A 6,609-nucleotide genomic window follows, 5' to 3' on the forward strand; every position below is an offset into this window, starting at 1 on the left:
AGAGGTGCAAATTGAAAGTGATGGGAAGCCTTGATCTTGAGCTTAGAAGCTCCACTGAGATATCCTTTTGTGAATTGGAGATTTCAACAAAAGAGTCAGTGTTTTAACTTTACAAAACCCTTTAAAAATAAGCACTGATATGCTCTGATTTCTCTTCAGACCGCATAAATCTTTCGCCTTTTAAAAATAAGCACTGATATGGTTCCACTAGGTATATAACTCTGACATCTATCTATTATATCTCATATATTCTTAAAACTGGAGGGAGCTTAGAGAACACCTAATCTAAAACTCCATCTTATATATGAAGAAGCAGGCCCTGAGCAAATGTGCAAATGTCATCTTTTAATACAGGAATGAGAGTGATAAACACAAAACCCAAGGTAGTGGTTATCTCTAGGGGAGAAGCCAAGGGGTGGGATCAGGAAAAATTACAGTGTATTAGTAGTATTCTGTTTATTAATTGGGTGATGTATTTCCCAGTGTTTATCTTATGCTTCATGTATGTATCAAATATATAATTTTAAACCAGTTAAGAGTAATTGCTAAAATTGTTATACAGTGTTTACTATAGGTAATCCACTGTTCTTACTTAGTGTTTTAGAGTAGTGGGGGGAGGGGAGACAAGCCCTGAAAATTTTATCACAGCTTGTCAGCAGTGAGCTGTGACCATGACGTGGGACTTCTGGTTTCTGATTCACTGCTTTGGGCTTCTATAACTATCCTGCTTTCTTAAATTTTGATTTTGCACTCAACCTCTTATTCTTTCAAGCTAGAGTTTCTGAACTCATTTTCATTTCTACCAGCTTGTACTCCATGGTCAGTCATTTTAATAGCCTAAATTATCACCCAGGGTTCCCTTGACCCCACTGTTGTCCAGTGTCTCACTTCACAAATTCCCAAGTCAAGTGAAACCCACTACCTCTTACTCTGTTTATTTTAGAGTATTGTGCATAGTGATAGAAAACCACATAAATAATGCCAACTGACAAGGCTGCAGATGAATGATTTCTTAACCAGGCACTCATCTTATTTGGCTTATTCAGATTTACCGGTTACCCTTGCACCCTTTTTATTCTCAATTTTATAGTCTCTACTTCCCACCACCACTTTCAGCCAGTGGCTTTGCCTATTCCACTCAAGAGAGAATACTGGTCATCAAACTTAGATTCTTTTTTTTTTTTTTTTTTTTTTTTGTATTTCTAGATCTAACTCTTGCAGCATCCATCTTTTCCTTTATCAGAGGTATACTTCTTCTCCAAGGCTAACTCATCCTACTACCTGTACTGTATCCCAGCGTATTATCTACTGATACATAACAAATTGCTCAGCTGGTGTGACTCAGTAGTTAAGCATGGACCTATGATTTTTAGAGAAGAAGAGAGAGAGAGGAAAAAAAAAAAAAAAAAAACATCAATGAGAGAGAAGAATTGATTGGCTGCCTCTTGCACAACCCCTACTGGGGATCAAGCCCACAACCCGGGCATGTGCCCTGACCAGGAATCGAATCAGCAACCTCTTGGTGAATGGGTCAGCACTCAACCACTAAGCCACACCAGTCAGTCTACATTCATTTTTTTAAACACATACCGTTTCTGTATCAATCAGAGTTCAGTTGCAGAAAACAGAATCCATTTGAGCTTGTCTCAGCAGGAAGGGAAATGTTTCAGGGCATTAGATGGATCACAGAATTGTTGGGAAGGCTTGATAAAACAAACCCTAGACTGAATTTCCAAAAATAACTCCCAAAGACTGCTCAAGGAGCTGCTGCTGCTTCTGCAATTAGGAAGCTGCCAGTTCAAGAAGCACATCTCTGCTGTTATCATCAGCCCCATATGGACGCCCTGCACCCTCTGTCTTAACCCTGCTGGCTTCAGAATTCAAGTGAAATACTAGTGCATCTGATTGGCAAAACTTCAATCACATCTGAACCCCAGGTACAAGGGAATGTGGGAAATGTAGTTTTATCTTTCCAGCTTATGTACACTCGAGAACTGCAGGGGTTCAGTAAACCAATACACAGCACCCTCTACACTCCCTCTTGAGCTATTGCTTGCATCTTCCCTTTAGAGCTGGCATTTCTTGAAAAAATTGTCTATACTTGATTTCCAGTTCCTGCTTATTCCTTAATCCATTGCAGTTTGCCTACTCTGTTTTCACCATCTCCACTCAACCTCCTAATTTGCAAGACCAGAGGTTTATTTTAGTACCACTCCCTGAAGCATTCAAGAAGCAGTACGCTGTTGTTTTTGTTTTTTTTAAGGATTTTCTTTTTTTTTTTCTTTTTAATATATTTTATTGATTTTACACAGAGGAATTGAGAGGGATAGAGAGTTAGAAACGTCGATGAGAGAGAGACATCAACCAGCTGCCTCTTGCACACCCCCTACTGGGGTTGTGCCCACAACCAAGGTACATGCCCTTGACCGGAATTGAACCCGGGACCTTTCAGTCCGCAGACTAATTATCCATTACGCCATGAAGCATAACAACCAACTGCATAATGACCAGATCACGGATCTGCAGAAGGGTGGGGCAGCAAACTATAAGCAGGCAGTGGAGAGCTACAAAAGGGCATGGCAGCAAGTGGAGAGCACAGGAGGGCAGCAGCGAGCTACTGACACACAGATTCATACACAGGGCTATTAGTATATATACTCTGAGTGGCCAGATTATTATGATCTCTAAATGCATAATAATCTGGCCACTCAGTGTATACCCTATTAATAAAAGGCTAATATGCAAATTGTTCCCTTCAAGCCACAGCACCACCACAGGTGCAGCTGATTGGGGAAGGACCGTAGGAGGTTGGCTCCAGGGTGTGTCTGGCCCGTCTTGCCTAGTCCTACCCTGCTAGCCACCTTCTAATTAATTTCCTCTCAATGTGCACAAATCCATATAACAGATCACTATTTTATATTAGTTTCAGATGTACAGCATGTGGGCAGATACATATAATTTACAAGTGATCTCCCTGATAATTCTAGTAACTACCTAGCACTCTAAAATACTTTGCTCCAGACGCAGCAGATAAGCCAAGCCGCTTCAGTTTTCAGTCTTCAGTTTTCATTTGGTCAGAGCCTTCAGTCTTCAGTCTTCAGTCTTCACTCTGCACCTGCATACGCAAATTAACCTGCCATCTTTGTTGGGTTAATTTGCATGCTCACTCCTGATTGGCTGGTGGGTGTCGCAGAGGTATGGTTAATTTGAATATTTCTCTTTTATTAGTCTAGATTACTGACTATTTTTATGCTGCATTTTATATTCCTGTGATTATTTTGTAGCTATTAATTTGAACTTTTTAATTTTATCACTTTCCCCCCCCCAACAGCCACCCAACATCCCCTAATCTGACAATATCACTTTGTTCTATGTATCTGTGAATCTGTTTCTATTTTTGTTTTTTCATTTATTTTGTTCTTTAGATTCCAGATATAAGTGAAATCATATGGTATTTGTCTTTCTCTGTCTAACTGATTTCACTTAGCATAATATCCTCTAGGTACATCCACATTGTCGCAAATGATAAGATTTTCTTCTTTTTATGGCAGAGTAATATTCTATTTTATATATGTACCACCTCTTCTTTATCCAATTAATGGACAATTTGGTTGCTTCCTTTATTTTATTTATTGTAAATAACACTGCCATGAACATAGAGTGCATATATCTTTTCAAATTCGTGTTCTGGATTTTTTCAGACACATACCTAGAAGTGGAATTGCTGCATCATAAAGTAGTTCTATTTTTAATTTTTTGAGGAACCTCCATACTACTTTCCATAGTGGTTGTACCAATTTGCATTTCCACCAACAGTACACAAGGGTCCCTTTTTCCCCATATCCTCACTAAGACTATTTTTTCACTTATTTTTTCACTTATTAATGATAGCCATTCTGACAGGTGTGAGGTGATAATCTCATTGTGGTTTTCATTTGCATTTCTGTGATAATTAATAACATTGAGCATATTTTCATATGTCTGTTGGCCATCTGTGTGTCTTCTTTGGAGAAGTGTCTATTCAGGTCCTCTGCCCATCTTTTAATTGGATTGTTTGTTTTTCTGATGTTTAGTTGTATGAATTCTTTATAAATTTTGGTTATATTAACCCCTTATTGGATATATCATTGACACATATTTTCTCCCATTCAGTAGGTTGTCTTTTGTTTTGTTGATGATTTCCTTTGATGTGCAAAAACATTTTTATTTGATGTAGTTCCATCTGCTATTTTTTTGTTTGTTTCCCTTTCTTGAGGATATATGTGAAAAAAAATATTACTAAGAAATATAAAGGGGTTACTGCCTATTTTTTCTTCTATAAGTTTTATAGTTGCAAGTCTTACATTTAAGTCTTTAATCCATTTTGAGTTTATCCTTGTATGTGGTATAAGAAGGTGGTCTAGTTTATTTATATTTTTTGCATGTATCTGTCCAATTTTTTAAGCACCATTTATTGAATAGACTATCTTTACCCCATTGTATGTTCTTGCCTACTTTGTCATATATTAAATGACCATATAATGATGGGTTTATTTCTGAGCTCTCTATTCTTTTCCATTCGTCTGTGCATCTTTTTTCATGCCAGCATCATGCTGTTTTGATGATGATAGCCTTGAAGTATAGTTTGCTATCAGGCAGCATATCTCCAACTTCGTTCTCTTTCAAGATGTTGATGTGTGTATTTTCCTTTCCCATTTTGGCTTATATTTATTAATGGTTTTCATGACACCTGTGTTTTGGTGGCAAACCCATTGAGAAAAAGATGGTTCCTGATCTTAAGGAAAATACTTTTAGCTTTTCTCCATCAAATACAATGTTAGCTATGGGTTTATCATATATGGCCTTTATTATGTTGAGGTATGATCTCTCTATTTCTACTTAGATGAAAGTTCTTATTAAAATGCTGGATTTTGTCAAATGCTTTTTCTGCCTCTATTGATATGATTTATTATTTTTATTCATTTTATATATGTGATGTGCCACATTAATTGATTTGCAGATATTAGATCAACCTGCATCCTAGAAATAAATCGCACTTGATCATGGTGTATGAACTTTTTAATGTATTGCTGAATTTGTTTTGCTAATATTTAAGGATTTTTGCATTCATGTTTATCAAAAATATTGGCCTATAACTTTCTTTTTTTGTAATATTTTTGTCTGTTTTTAGAATCAAGATAATGCTGGCCTCAAATGAATTTGGCAGCCTTTCTCCTATTGAATTTTTTTTTTAATAGTTTGAGTATGATAGGCGGTAATTGTTCTTTGAATGTTTCATAAATTTCACCTGTGAAGCTATCTGGCCCAGGACTTTAGTTAGTTGGGAGTTTTTTGAGTACTAATTTTATTTCATTGGTGGTAGTCTGTTCATTCCGATTTCCTGTTTCTTCTTGATTTAGTCTTGGAAGTTTGTATATTTCTAGGAATTTAACCATTTCTTCCAGATTGTCCAATTTGTTGGCATATAATTGTTTATAGCTTTTTTTTATAAGTCTTTGTATTTCTGTGATATTGAAAAGGAAAATGGGGAACCTTGCAACCTAGTTCAGTATCTGGTTAAAACTGTAGTTTTACTTCCCCACTCTGACTGACTTGGGTAGAGTTACAGAGCCTACCCCTGGGCCGGGCCACAGCTGACTTGGGCGGAGCTAAGGTGCATGCCCCCCCCCCCCAGGCCCCGCCAAACCTGACCCTCAGGGGCCAGCCACAGGAGATGTACAGGTCAGAGCCTCCCCCATGAGTTCAGTTCAAGCTTTGGATCCCGTGCTTTTTCTGGCAGATCTGCGAAATAAAGGTTAAACTTCCCTCCCTTAGAGTTCTGCCACAACAGTATCAGTTATTTCTCTTTTCATTTCTGATTTCATTTATTTATGTACTCTTTTTTCCTTGGTGAATCTTGTTAAAGGTTTATCAATCTTGATTATCTTTTCTATTTTTTAATTTTATCTTTATTGTTGAAAGTAATCTTATTTGTCTTTTCAAAGAACCAGCTCTTGATACCATTGACTTTTGTATTATTTTTTTTTTACTTTTTTATTTTTTAACTTTTACTTATTTTTCAGTTACAGTTTACATTCAATACTATTTTGTACCAGTGTCAGGTGTACAGCTTAGTGATCAGACAATCCTATACCCTGCAAAGTGCTTCCTCTGTTATCCCAGCACCATCCATAGTCACCACAATATCATTGACTGTGTTTCCCATGCTGTATTTGTATTGTTTTTTTAGACTTTGTGTCATTTGTTTCCACTCTGACCTTTATTATATCCTGCCTTCTACTCACTTTGGCCTTTGTTTGTTGTTCTTTTTCTAGTTCCTTTAGGTGTAAGTTTAGGTTGTTTATTTGAGATTTTTCTTGTTTCTTGAAGTAGTAGGCTTATAGTGTTATAAATTTCTCTTTTAGGACTTCTTTCACTGTGTCCCATAGATTTGAGGTTGTTGTGTTTTCATTTTCATTTGTCTCAAAACTACCTTTTATTTCTTCCTTGGTCTTATTGTTAAAAACCATTCATTGTTTAGTAACATTATTTAGCTTCCATGTATTTGTATTTCCATGTGGTGTTTTTTTTTCTTTTCTTTTTCTTTTTTGTAATTGATTTCTAGTTTTA

The sequence above is a fragment of the Pipistrellus hanaki genome (genome assembly GCF_964339955.1).
Source record: "Pipistrellus hanaki genome assembly, chromosome: 3".
Classification (NCBI taxonomy): domain Eukaryota; kingdom Metazoa; phylum Chordata; class Mammalia; order Chiroptera; family Vespertilionidae; genus Pipistrellus; species Pipistrellus hanaki.